At 35.2% G+C, this 11,540-nt stretch overlaps 1 protein-coding gene across 1 annotated transcript in view; it reads right to left on the minus strand.

Moving 5' to 3' along the window:
• LOC147080019 (uncharacterized) overlaps positions 1–4,851 on the minus strand; it is a 30,746-nt gene extending 25,895 nt beyond the window's left edge. Inside the window, exon 1 of the mRNA XM_085947543.1 lies at positions 4,545–4,851. The gene's annotated coding sequence lies outside the window, so the exon portion shown is untranslated. The remainder of the gene's footprint in view (positions 1–4,544) is intronic.
• Between the last annotated feature and the right edge of the window lie 6,689 nt (positions 4,852–11,540).

The following is an 11,540-nucleotide window of genomic DNA, read 5'->3' on the forward strand; positions in this document are numbered from 1 at the left end:
TCGCTACAAATACACGGAATCCCCTTAACCCTGGGGTTCCGTGGAAACCACTTGGGGAACACTACTGTAGAAAATGACACTACCCTTAACCTTAGCGATAGGTAGGCGGGCCCGCCATATATCACAAATTAATTGCTCTAATAGTAATTATTATGTGTGGATACTCGACAACTCCATGCCTCACCTCAAGTGGATGTATTCAGTAATACAAAAAACCTACTTACACTAAAAACCCTTAATTTTACCTCGAACATCATTAATTATTGGAAAATGATACTGTAGACCAGGGGGGGGGCAAACTGCGGCCCGCCGGGTATTTTTTGTGGCCCGCCATCATTGTACTTCTGATTACGAATAACTTTTTTATAATTTTTTAAAAAATATTGACAATAGATTAAAATTTGAAGAATTTGTTGCTTCGTCAATGTATTATCTCAGTACGTCTTCCTTGCGCCTCGTCTCACACTATGTAACAACTATTTTCTACGTTGAAGATCGTGACACATTTAAATACTTTTAACTCCGCGTTTTAAGGAAAAAAATATATGCCCATGATATGGTAAAAAGTTTGAATGGATTTCAATTAAAACTCAAGTTATTCCTTCGACAAATATCGAATAACGACGTGGACCACTTTCCATCTTTGAAGTTGCTGAATATATCAGAATATAGATTTGAAGAATATGGTAAAATTATTAAAGCTCTGAATGACGATTTTTCACAAAGATTTGGTGACTTCCGAAAAATTGAGACAAGTTCAGCAATAGTACGCGATCCATTTTCAATATATATTGATAGTGTACCGACAGAACTTGAGATTTTTGATATGCAGTGTGACACTGATTTAAGAAAATTGCATCGTCCTGAAGAAATCTCCAAACTTTACAATGCCCTTAATTCAGTCAAATTCGACCAACTTAAAGATTATGCAAGAAAAATTTTTGGATCAACCTACATTTTTGATCATGAACCTCGATAAAAATTCTTTACTATCAAATATCTCCGATGCCCATTTACAAGCAGTTTTGAGAATATCAACTACAAAATTAACACCTGAATTAAAAAAAATGTTTATTTTTCGTGATAATAAATAGTATAGGTATATCTAAAATTGGTATTTTACTTGCGGCCCGCCGCTCATTTTGAATTCTTGAATTTGGCCCTCCATCCAAAAAGTTTGCCCCACCCTGCTGTAGACTGTGTACACCGTCATACTGGCTTTGGTTTTAGCGATCATTAGGGGGGCTCCAAAAATCCTGGCCTAGTGGCCCGCTTTCAGAATGTGGGGTCATGATTATAGGTATGTATTTGTTAACCACATTCATATAAAGAAAAGTCACCGCACATCACTGACACTGTTGCATTTTAATATTACAATTATACATTGAATGGTAACAAAATACCGCCTATGTGACACTTGCATTTTGACGGTACTTCTTTATGACATAGAAGTCATCGTACCTTACGAAGGCTCCATAGCAACCGCATACTGGGCATTGAGAATAGATGCTTCTTGCAGATACTGGATGTGCGGTGGTATAACTTTAGGAGTATGTGACGAGGAGATAAGAGAGTGAGCCATGCAGCCTCTACATGACATTGAGATTGAAGAAGAGACATGGTGTCTACGGCGAAGCTGCTGGATGCTAGCATGACCTGAGAAGAAGGTAGAAGACAGGCGGGCGAGAGGCATTCTCGGAGGCGCAGTGTCCATATTATGCTCGAAGAAGAATAAGACGTATGTACTATAAATTATACAATGTCTAATAATTAATTTGTAAGTAGGTACGTTATGTTATACTTTTCTACATTCTAATTTATAATGTACCTACCTACCTAAATAGTACATACTCAATAAATAAAATTAAGAGTTTGTGCACATAATAAAGTACCTAACTACTTAGCCTACCTACATGGCTATATATGTACACAAACAATGTTATTGTAATACTAGTAATAATGAATGACTAAAATGACTAATGATAACGACAAGCACAAGGCAACGAGCATCTATTCATATTATCATTTAGTAACATTTATTACATAATTGCATTATGAACAATATTAATAACATAATAAGAATAAGTTTGCAGGCTACCTACATATCATTTGTCTAAAATAAACGATACGATTAAAACAATTCATATGGGTGTTTCTCTGCAATTAGAGAATCATAACAGCAACAATGTCATTTGTAAATAAATACTTATTATTATTATTATTAAACTGGCGCTAGGGGCCGTTCAGGTCCATGGCCGACTGCACAACGTTTTTCCAGGCATCTCTGTCCAGCGCTCTCTCTTCCCAGTTGACTATCCCCAGCCTTTCCGCATCCCTTTGAATGTTGTCCGCCCATCTCCGTCGAGGGCGGCCAAGAGGTCGAGTGCCAGCTGGTGTGCCTTTGTAAATCCTATAGAGAGTTCTAGATCGTTCAGATCGTACAACGTGGCCCGCCCATCTGAGCCTTCTTGACCTCAGAATATTAGTGATTCTAGGTTGGTATCGGTCGAAGAGCTCAGCGTTTGTGCGGATGCGCCACCGGTGGTTCTCATTGACGGGTCCAAGTATTCTCCGGAGGATTCTGTTTTCAAACACTTGGAGCGCCTTTTCTTGTTTTTCTGTTAAACCCCACGTTTCACATCTATAAATACTAGATACTTAAATTGAGTACATACTTATAAACGTTAAATAACCGCTTAGTATTGAGTCTTCGCCTCTGGTAGGCGCAGGAGCAGTGCTGCCAATGCTCGTCGACAAATATATGCCAGACGGGGTAAGAACTGAAACTATTTTCGCAATGAAAACGCTAGATTTCCTCATTATAATATTATTATTACTAGCGAAAAAATCTTGTAGCAAAGAAGCCCTTTTTAAAGTCTCCAGAAAAAATATATTGATATGAAAATAAACAAAAAATACTTCTTCAAGGAAAATAATAAACCTTTAGACAAATAATTGTGATAGGTTGTTTAACTTTTAAGCAAATGTTTTAAGAATATTGATAAATACCTACTTGCCTCCTACGTTTTATATTTATTTTAAAACACATTTCTGGTAATATCATTTATCAAAAAAAAATGCCGTTTTTATTAAAATTTTAAAACTAGACGCGTTGTGAAAAATACTAGATTTAACGTCATTTGCCAGATGCGATTTTTACAAGCTAGACGAATACTCAAAAATGATAAATCTGTCAATGAAACGCCAAGTTGGCATCGATGCGCTGGAGGCACATGCATCCGCTAGGCCTCGAATTCACATGTACCTAACCGGATTGTACTTTTCATTTTATATGTTTGCAATGTCGGGTTGGGTAATTGTATCAAAAATATCTAATACATAATTTCCCGCTGCTATACCTACCATAATATACTTCCACACATTATGTGCAATTGACCAGATTAAGGTATAATAATTATAGTTGCATGTTTTGCAATATTGAACTTCATTGGAAGACTATGTTTACATCATTGATATTTACCAACATGCTTTGAGGCTTCAAATCACATTCCGACGCAGGGGACCTCTGAATTCCTTCACCAAAATTTAGATACTATTTTATAATAATTAAATGTACCTAAATGTAGCTATAATTTTATAAACATTCATATTAAATAAAAATAATATGTAGAAATACGAATAGGTACGTGCCAGCTACCGAGATAAACATAATGTCCAATATTTTATGGAACTGTATATAGGCATAATTAATAATATTATAATATGATTGAATACAAATATTTAAAATGATATTAAGCACATTGGGTCTTTTATGTGCCTCTTATGTACCGCTAGGACTGTATTTTTGTTCAGCGGCTATCCAGTCGCATATCGATATATCCGACCCATTGGCAATTTCATCAGCTTGGTGACTTCAGGGCCGCGCTAAAACCTGGTTGAATAGATGAACAGGTAACCGAGCAGAGTGGCAAAGACTTCATCCAGTGGCGGATCGACCCCAGATGATGAAGGATGAATGAAGGGCAAACAAAGCATGGTGTCGAAAAATTGGGATGAAAAGAAGATAAGAAAACTTCAGTGGATACTTCATAAATGTAGTCCTCTGATACTTGAGTACATAGCAATCGAGAAGGCTTGGGTAGGTAGGTATATTATAGAAATAATTATCATAAAACTTCATTTGTTTTCATAAAAATCACGTACCTACTTGCTATAAATAATAATATGCAAGTTGGTAAGTACGTACTCAATAAATAGGTAAGTAGGTACACACCCTTGAATAATTCGGTAATCATTAAATATAATAGTTTAATAAAAATACTTAAATTAAAATCAGCGTAAATTGGGGCAGTAACTATTTAACTTTTTGGATTACAAGCGCGTTGTTATAAGAGTGTCCATGCAGCCAAATGTTTTAATATGTTTGATATGTAAATACTTTGGTTTGTTATTGAGAAACATCAAATGAGTATAATTAATTATTGGATAAACATAACTGCAGACTTCGCACATGAATTATTGCAACTTTAAACGTAAAAAAATAGTAGATATTTATATTTCACCTGTAAATTCGCTTGGCATACCTGAGTACGTTTTGTATGAGATTCCTGTCCTTGAAGACCCCCGCCTCTTTTTACAGTTGACAAACAATTTGAACTTAACACTATTTGCACAGATATTATTGTTTCTTATAAACAAAATGGATAATTCACTTTATAGTGTTAAAACAGAAGGATTGTGATAATAACTGATGGAAGACGTCATCTGATTGGAAAGGCAATGCGCAATGCCTTCGGTAACCGTGCGGTGTGTTTTGTTTTCGAAGTTTGCAGGTAATATTTTTGTTATGAGTCACCGACAGGTAATGCCAGCAACCGCCGCAGGTCGCTCGGTCGCAGGTGAGGTGCAACAGTTACAGGTGATTTATTTTGGGGATGCCAGTGTATTAAAATAATAATACTATGACGTTTTCGAAAGATTCTGGAATATTCAATTGAACCAGACAGAGTGGATTCAGACTCTGACTTTCAGAGTAACTACAGAAAAAATAAAATTATGTATAATATGCTGATTAGTGATTACATTAAGTATAGGTATTATATATATCCAGGCCTGGTCTTATGTAGATTTAGGTCTCGTGCCCCAGTTGCTCCCGCAAAAAAATATACTTAGAATAATAATTAAAGTAGAGAGAACAATTTGTTTTTAAATTAAAAAAATTAAAACATTTTAAACTCGAGGCCCCTGTTATTCGATTAATAACATCAACTGAATGCAGAACTATTATAACTCACATTAGAAATATTTTGCAGAAGAGTTTTTTGAAACAGCCTACTTCAGTTATGTATTATTTATATAGACAAGTGTATGCATTCATCAATAATCATTTATCCATAAAGATAATAAATAATAATTTCAGTTTGTTTCAAAAAACTCTCTTCTAATAAATTTCAATTATTGTAAGCGCTCAGCCGTAGTGATTTGGCAGGCGCGGCGCGGCGGCGTCTTGCGAAACTCAAACGTATAACCGTGTGTGAAATGTTCGTAGACAGTGTCTTTTTTGGGGCATAATACACACGGTTATACGTTTGAGTTTTGCAAGACGCCGCCGTGCCGCGCCGCCCACCAAACCACTACGGCTGAGCACTTAGAATAGTTCGTCATTCAGCCGACTCATGTGATTTTTCCAATTTGGACAAAAAAATGTGAATTTTGGTTGCCAGCGGAAGAAAGTATTAAAAATGATAAATCGAATCTAATAATACAATTGTCAAATCATTTCTATCTCGTATATAAAGCTCAATCTGTCCTAGGTAATATTATGTAATCAAGAAAAATACTGTGATATTTTTGTATAAAATAAATAATATCAATATAACTCTGATTTGAAGGCTATAATAATAATATTTATATGTCACTGCCTACGCCTACGCTATGCTGCATTGGCACGAAGTCTAACGATTTAATAGTCTTCGGAGTTTTTTTAGCGTGGAGCACCCCAAATCTGCGGACTAATAAGTTCGCATACAACTTATCTAAAGAACGGTAAAAAATGTAACTACGAACTACCATATGGACGCCATTTTAAAAACGTCATTCAAATGTCAGATTCTGTCCAGTTGCGAGTCTTGGTTGGGTAGTTTTCGACAGTGGCTCCCCCATCCATTCTTTACATAAGTTTGTATGTCTGTACCTACCCCGTTTGTTGGATTTCAAAAAATTTTGTGATTGTGTGATATCACTTCGTAAATTCGATTTGACATTAATAGGTACGCAATCACTCTGACCAAAAAACTGAAATTTATTGTTCTTAACATTTTTGTTGATTAATTTTTATCATTTATTTTTTTAATTTAAATTCATGAAATTCTTAAAAAGACACGTAAAATTTGTGTTGTTTTCACTGCTATACCTACTTATTATTTTGTGCAATATCTATAATGTCAATAACACAAACTTTTACGATTATAGGTAGGAAAACAATTCGATAATCGCAACTTTTGACTTTTGGCAGTTCGACATTTTTACTCGTTCGTTGATCAGTAGCAGAGCATAGACAAATCGGACGATTTATTATCTTCGGACTTTTGGCTCGCCAATTTAGCGCCTGCATTAGGACGATTGGGCCGATTGGGTTCAATCGGGCCTCGCATCATAGGTGATTTCAGGCGTCACAAATAACAACATATATATTTTTTAAAAACGTCGATTTTTATAAAAATAAAAAGGTTAGTAACATGAATTCTTTTATATTTATATCAGATCAAACATCACTATTGTGATCATACTGAAATTCGATTTATTTTTTTATAACAATCGATGTTTTTTTAAATAAATTTAAAAATCCTTAAAACTACAAAAATCTTTTATGTTTTAAACATGACTCTTCTGGGAGTAAGTTTATATAAACACACATATATAAATATATATATATATATATATCATCATCATCAGCCGGGGCGATCCACTGCTGGTTGAAGGTTTCCCCCCCCCCCCCAACTCCTTCCACTCTTCTCAGTCCCTAGTTCTTTTCTGCCATGTACATCCACCAAACAACGGTGACGATAGGTTGGTTAGGGCAGGGGTCGGCAAACTCTTGAACCAAAAGAGCCAAATATGAGTGGCACAACGGTTAAAAAAAAATTCGAGAGCCATACGTATATTTTTATAAATATGATTTATTTAAATGAATTAATTACATTTTATAAGTGTTTATTTATTAAGTGGACAATATTTCCCGAATAAAACTAGCATAAATACTTAATATTATATGTTTTTAAGGTTGACATTATAAATATAATTTTTACAGAATATGAATTACATTCAATTTTTACGCATTCCTTAAAACTAATATGAACAATGACCTTCCTTGCATTTCTATGGAGAGTGTGTATGTTTGGTATGTAACTTGTAGTTTTTAATTTCAGGTGCGACTCCAAAAACTTCTCATCGGTTATTTGGCTTCTCTAAATGCTATATAATATATTGTTCATGTTTGAAAATGATTGTTCACATACATATTATTATGTAGACTCGAATATGAGTTCGATCGCAGTATCTACTTTATGTAGATCTGTGTGTTGTGAAATTAAATTGCATTTATCTCACTCCAAATCCTCAATTTTGGTGGCAAGACATACAAATTTTTAGCTCCATAACTATTTGCTTGTTAAATCCACCAATAAAATTGTATTTCAAAAGTGCTCGTGTCAATATCAAATGAAGAAAAATTTAATATGTCGACTTTTGTAATGGGCGGATTTAAAACAACACAATCATACCTTTTTGCATCAACCATCACGGAGGAAAAATTAGATTTGCGATAATGTCATTATATTATAATAAGTGTACAAATCAATGACAAAAAATAAAAATTGTGAATTTTGCAAAAGTTTTTGTAAAAATTGGGAATTTGGCAAAGAGTCGCACGCCAATACCCAAAGAGCCACATGCGGCTCGCGAGCCGCGGTTTGCCGACCCCTGGGTTAGGGCATCAATGAAGTATACTTATGCCAATAGGTATACTTATATAACGTGTAGAGACGCGATATAATTCTTCTTCTTATTGTGCCATCCCCTAGCGGAGGTCGGCCACCATCAAGGCGATCTTATATTTGTCGTCTGCTACCCGGAACAGTTCGGTGGAGCTGCACTCGTACCAATCACGGAGGTTCTTAAGCCACGAAATATATAATTAGCGATATAATTAACACCAATAAATCCTATATCTAGCCTCCACGCGGCGGCCTAGGGAATGCAGATGGTGTATGTCTTATGACAGTATAGCCCATCTTTGGCTAATAGAGAATAGTGAAAGGCGAAACTCTGGCACCTCGAAATGAGAGACATTTGCCTACGCCCTACGGGAAGGAAAACTCAGACAGAAAATGAGACATCAAACAGACAATGGTCACGGTAGCATTCAGCGAGTGTGATAATAATCCCCCGGATGAATGGTAACGGCTGCCTACCGATGACAAAAAAATATATTATATACCCAACCTTTTTTGAGGTTATATGCTACTTTTTATATTATATCATAATTTTTCATGCAGACAGTCACTTCTAATAAGAATCTTATAAGAATCTTTGTTGTTACTTTTTTTAGTTCTTCAAAGTTAAAAATATACACCTAGAAAGGCATAATATCGTTAAATATCTGCAAAAACAATATACGTTTAATATTCTCATATTTTTTATAATGAAGATTCACATAAAGATGTAGTTCCAAAACAAGATGAAATTCGGAAATAAACGCCCTTTAAATACGAGTATTTTTCTGGAGTCAATACTTTCCATAATATCAGAAGGTTTCAATTCTGTCAACGTAATGTCATTTTGCAATGCAATCAACTGTAATTCCAAATTCCCCACATGCACAGGAAAAATCATTACGATGGTACAGTGCTTGGATATTATTTTCATTTATATTTAAAGGAACTGCACATTTTATGAAATTCATTAAAATCAGTAAACATCTAGTTTATTTGATCCAATATTTCTTTTAATATAGTGATATATTGTTCGTAATTATAAGAATCTTCGTTTTTGCTAATCTCATCTTTCAAATTTTAATAATGAGTTAAATCACTTTTTCGTAGTTTTGTTATCCATAATGATACTTTCATTTTGAACTAATCGAGTGACGATATTATATCGGTAATGGTTATTGATTTTCCTTATTATTCAGAATTTATTTGATTCAATTTTGATGTTAGATCGGTTAAAAAAATTTTAGTTTCAAAAGCCATTCCTTTTTTTTAAGATAGGTCTCATTATTGGTTACAGTAATGTAAATTATTGTAAGAAGGTATTACATTTCACCGTAGCACAGTTCGCCATGAGCTTTCTTATCATAATATAGTATACTATGCTGTCATCTCTATTTTCATAGCTGATTTTAGCAAAATTCATAATTCAAGTATGAAAACCTAACCTAACCTAACAATTAATAATCCAGTATATCGGCTATTTTCAAAAATTGTTTGCCGCTGGCTTCCTGTGAACCGACAAGAACCGTGTTTTATTTAGACATGAATTTTATCTCACCCACCCACACTGGTCACGGCCCAAAAAGGTTGGACGGTCTTTAATATACGACCATATATTATTTCTGATACAATATTTCACAGTTAAGTGTGATACGACGAACTGAATACGTACAAATTTCCGGACATGATTCAGTCACCCAAGTGGATTGAACTAAGTACATGATCAGACTAGTATTGCAATAATTCTATTATAACTGCTTCGTATTGTCACTGTGAACTTTATTTAACCATACGGCGAACTGCATGCGTACAATTATCCTTTCTCTAAATTAAAAATGTTCTTCTTTTAGGTAATAGCTCTCGAAACCCAACAAGAACATATTCTTTGCTATATCAACCTATGGATCGGAATGCTGAGTATTATCTACTAAGTTAGATATATTTGAAAGGAAAAAAGAAGTGAGGAAAGTACAACTACAAACTGTACAGTGATCCCCTGCCATCCTACAAGTGGGGCGACTCCCTTAGGCAAGCCATTTCTCAAGGACGGAAGACACCCAAAAAGTTCCTTAGTCATTAACCATAGATACAACTGGTAGACTAAACTGCAGACATGCGGGAGTGGAGACATTTTCTGGAGGAGGCTAAGACCGACATTTGGTCGCAGTGTCGAATGATGGTGATTTAGGTACTTACTAATTACCTTCTTTTTCTTCCTGGCACTAGAACATTATTCGGGTGTTAATCTCTTCCAACATCTATCTCCATGCAGATCTGTACAAAGCAGCGGCCCTTCAATTTAAAACGAAATAGATCTTTAAACCAACTGAAATATATCCCTCCTTCTTTTATGAAGTGAACATGGTCCTAGTTTGCCTTCCTGCATCCAAAATATTAGGTTCTTTGTTATGCGTGACATATCCATCGTGTGGCACAACATGAATTAATTATAGAACAAAAATATAGCATGTCACTTCCTGAAACGAATGTTCAGCCTCTCAGTCACGATGAGAGCATCAAAAATAATAAAATACGAGGGTGGGTCAATAATTCCTTAGAAAAAAGCATTAAAACAGTTTTTATTTTTGTATTTTTTTTTTATTTCTCAACATAATCTCCTTGGAGCTCAATACACTTGGTTAGACGTTTCTCAATTTTTTTTAAACCGTCAGAAAAATAAGTTTTCGGAAGGTCCTCAAAATAAGCATTTGTCCGATCGATGACTTCTTCATTTGAAAAAAAAAGTTGTCCACTTAGCCATTTTTTTAAGTTTGGGAAAAGGAAAAAGTCACTGGGGGCTAAATCTGGAGAATACGGTGGGTGGTCGACCAATTCGAACTTCAATTCTTCAATTTTAGCCATTGATCGTAAACATGTGTGAACACGGGCATTGTCCTGATGAAAGAGGATTTTTTTCCTGTTTAAATGAGGCCGTTTTTCTTCAATTTCGTTTTTTAGCTGGTCCAATAAAAATGCATAATAATCCCCTGTTATTGTTTTTCCTTTTTCCAAATAGTCAACGAAAATAATTCCACGTGCATCCCAAAATACAGTAGCCATAACCTTACCAGCTGATTTTACGGTTTTCGCCTTCTTTGGACATGGTTCGCCTTTCGCAATCCACTGCCTTGACTGTTCTTTCGTCTCGGGAGTATAGTGGTGTATCCATGTTTCATCTACAGTCACAAAGCGACGAAAAAATTCATCCGGATTGCGTTGCATGAGCGACAACAGGGCTTTAGAGGCCACCACCCTATTGCGTTTATTGTCGACTGTGAGCAAACGCGGCACCCATCTTGCAGAAACTTTTTTCATGCCCAATTTGTCATGTAAAATAGAAATGACGCTACCTTTTGAGATCCCTGTAACCTCAATTATCTCACTCAACTTTAATCTTCGGTCACTTAACACCATATCGTGGATTTTATTGATAATTTCTGGTGTAGTCACCTCTACAGGACGTCCTGAGCGTGGTTCATCCTTTGTTGATGTACGACCACGTTTAAATTCATTTAACCAGTTATAAATAGTTGGAAGTGAAGGAGCAGATATGCCGTGAACTAAATCCAACTCATTTTTTATTTCCTT

Source organism: Rhyacophila brunnea, unplaced genomic scaffold (genome assembly GCF_057557595.1).
Source record: "Rhyacophila brunnea isolate RB1 unplaced genomic scaffold, BYU_Rbru_1.0 scaffold_1, whole genome shotgun sequence".
Lineage (NCBI taxonomy): Eukaryota > Metazoa > Arthropoda > Insecta > Trichoptera > Rhyacophilidae > Rhyacophila > Rhyacophila brunnea.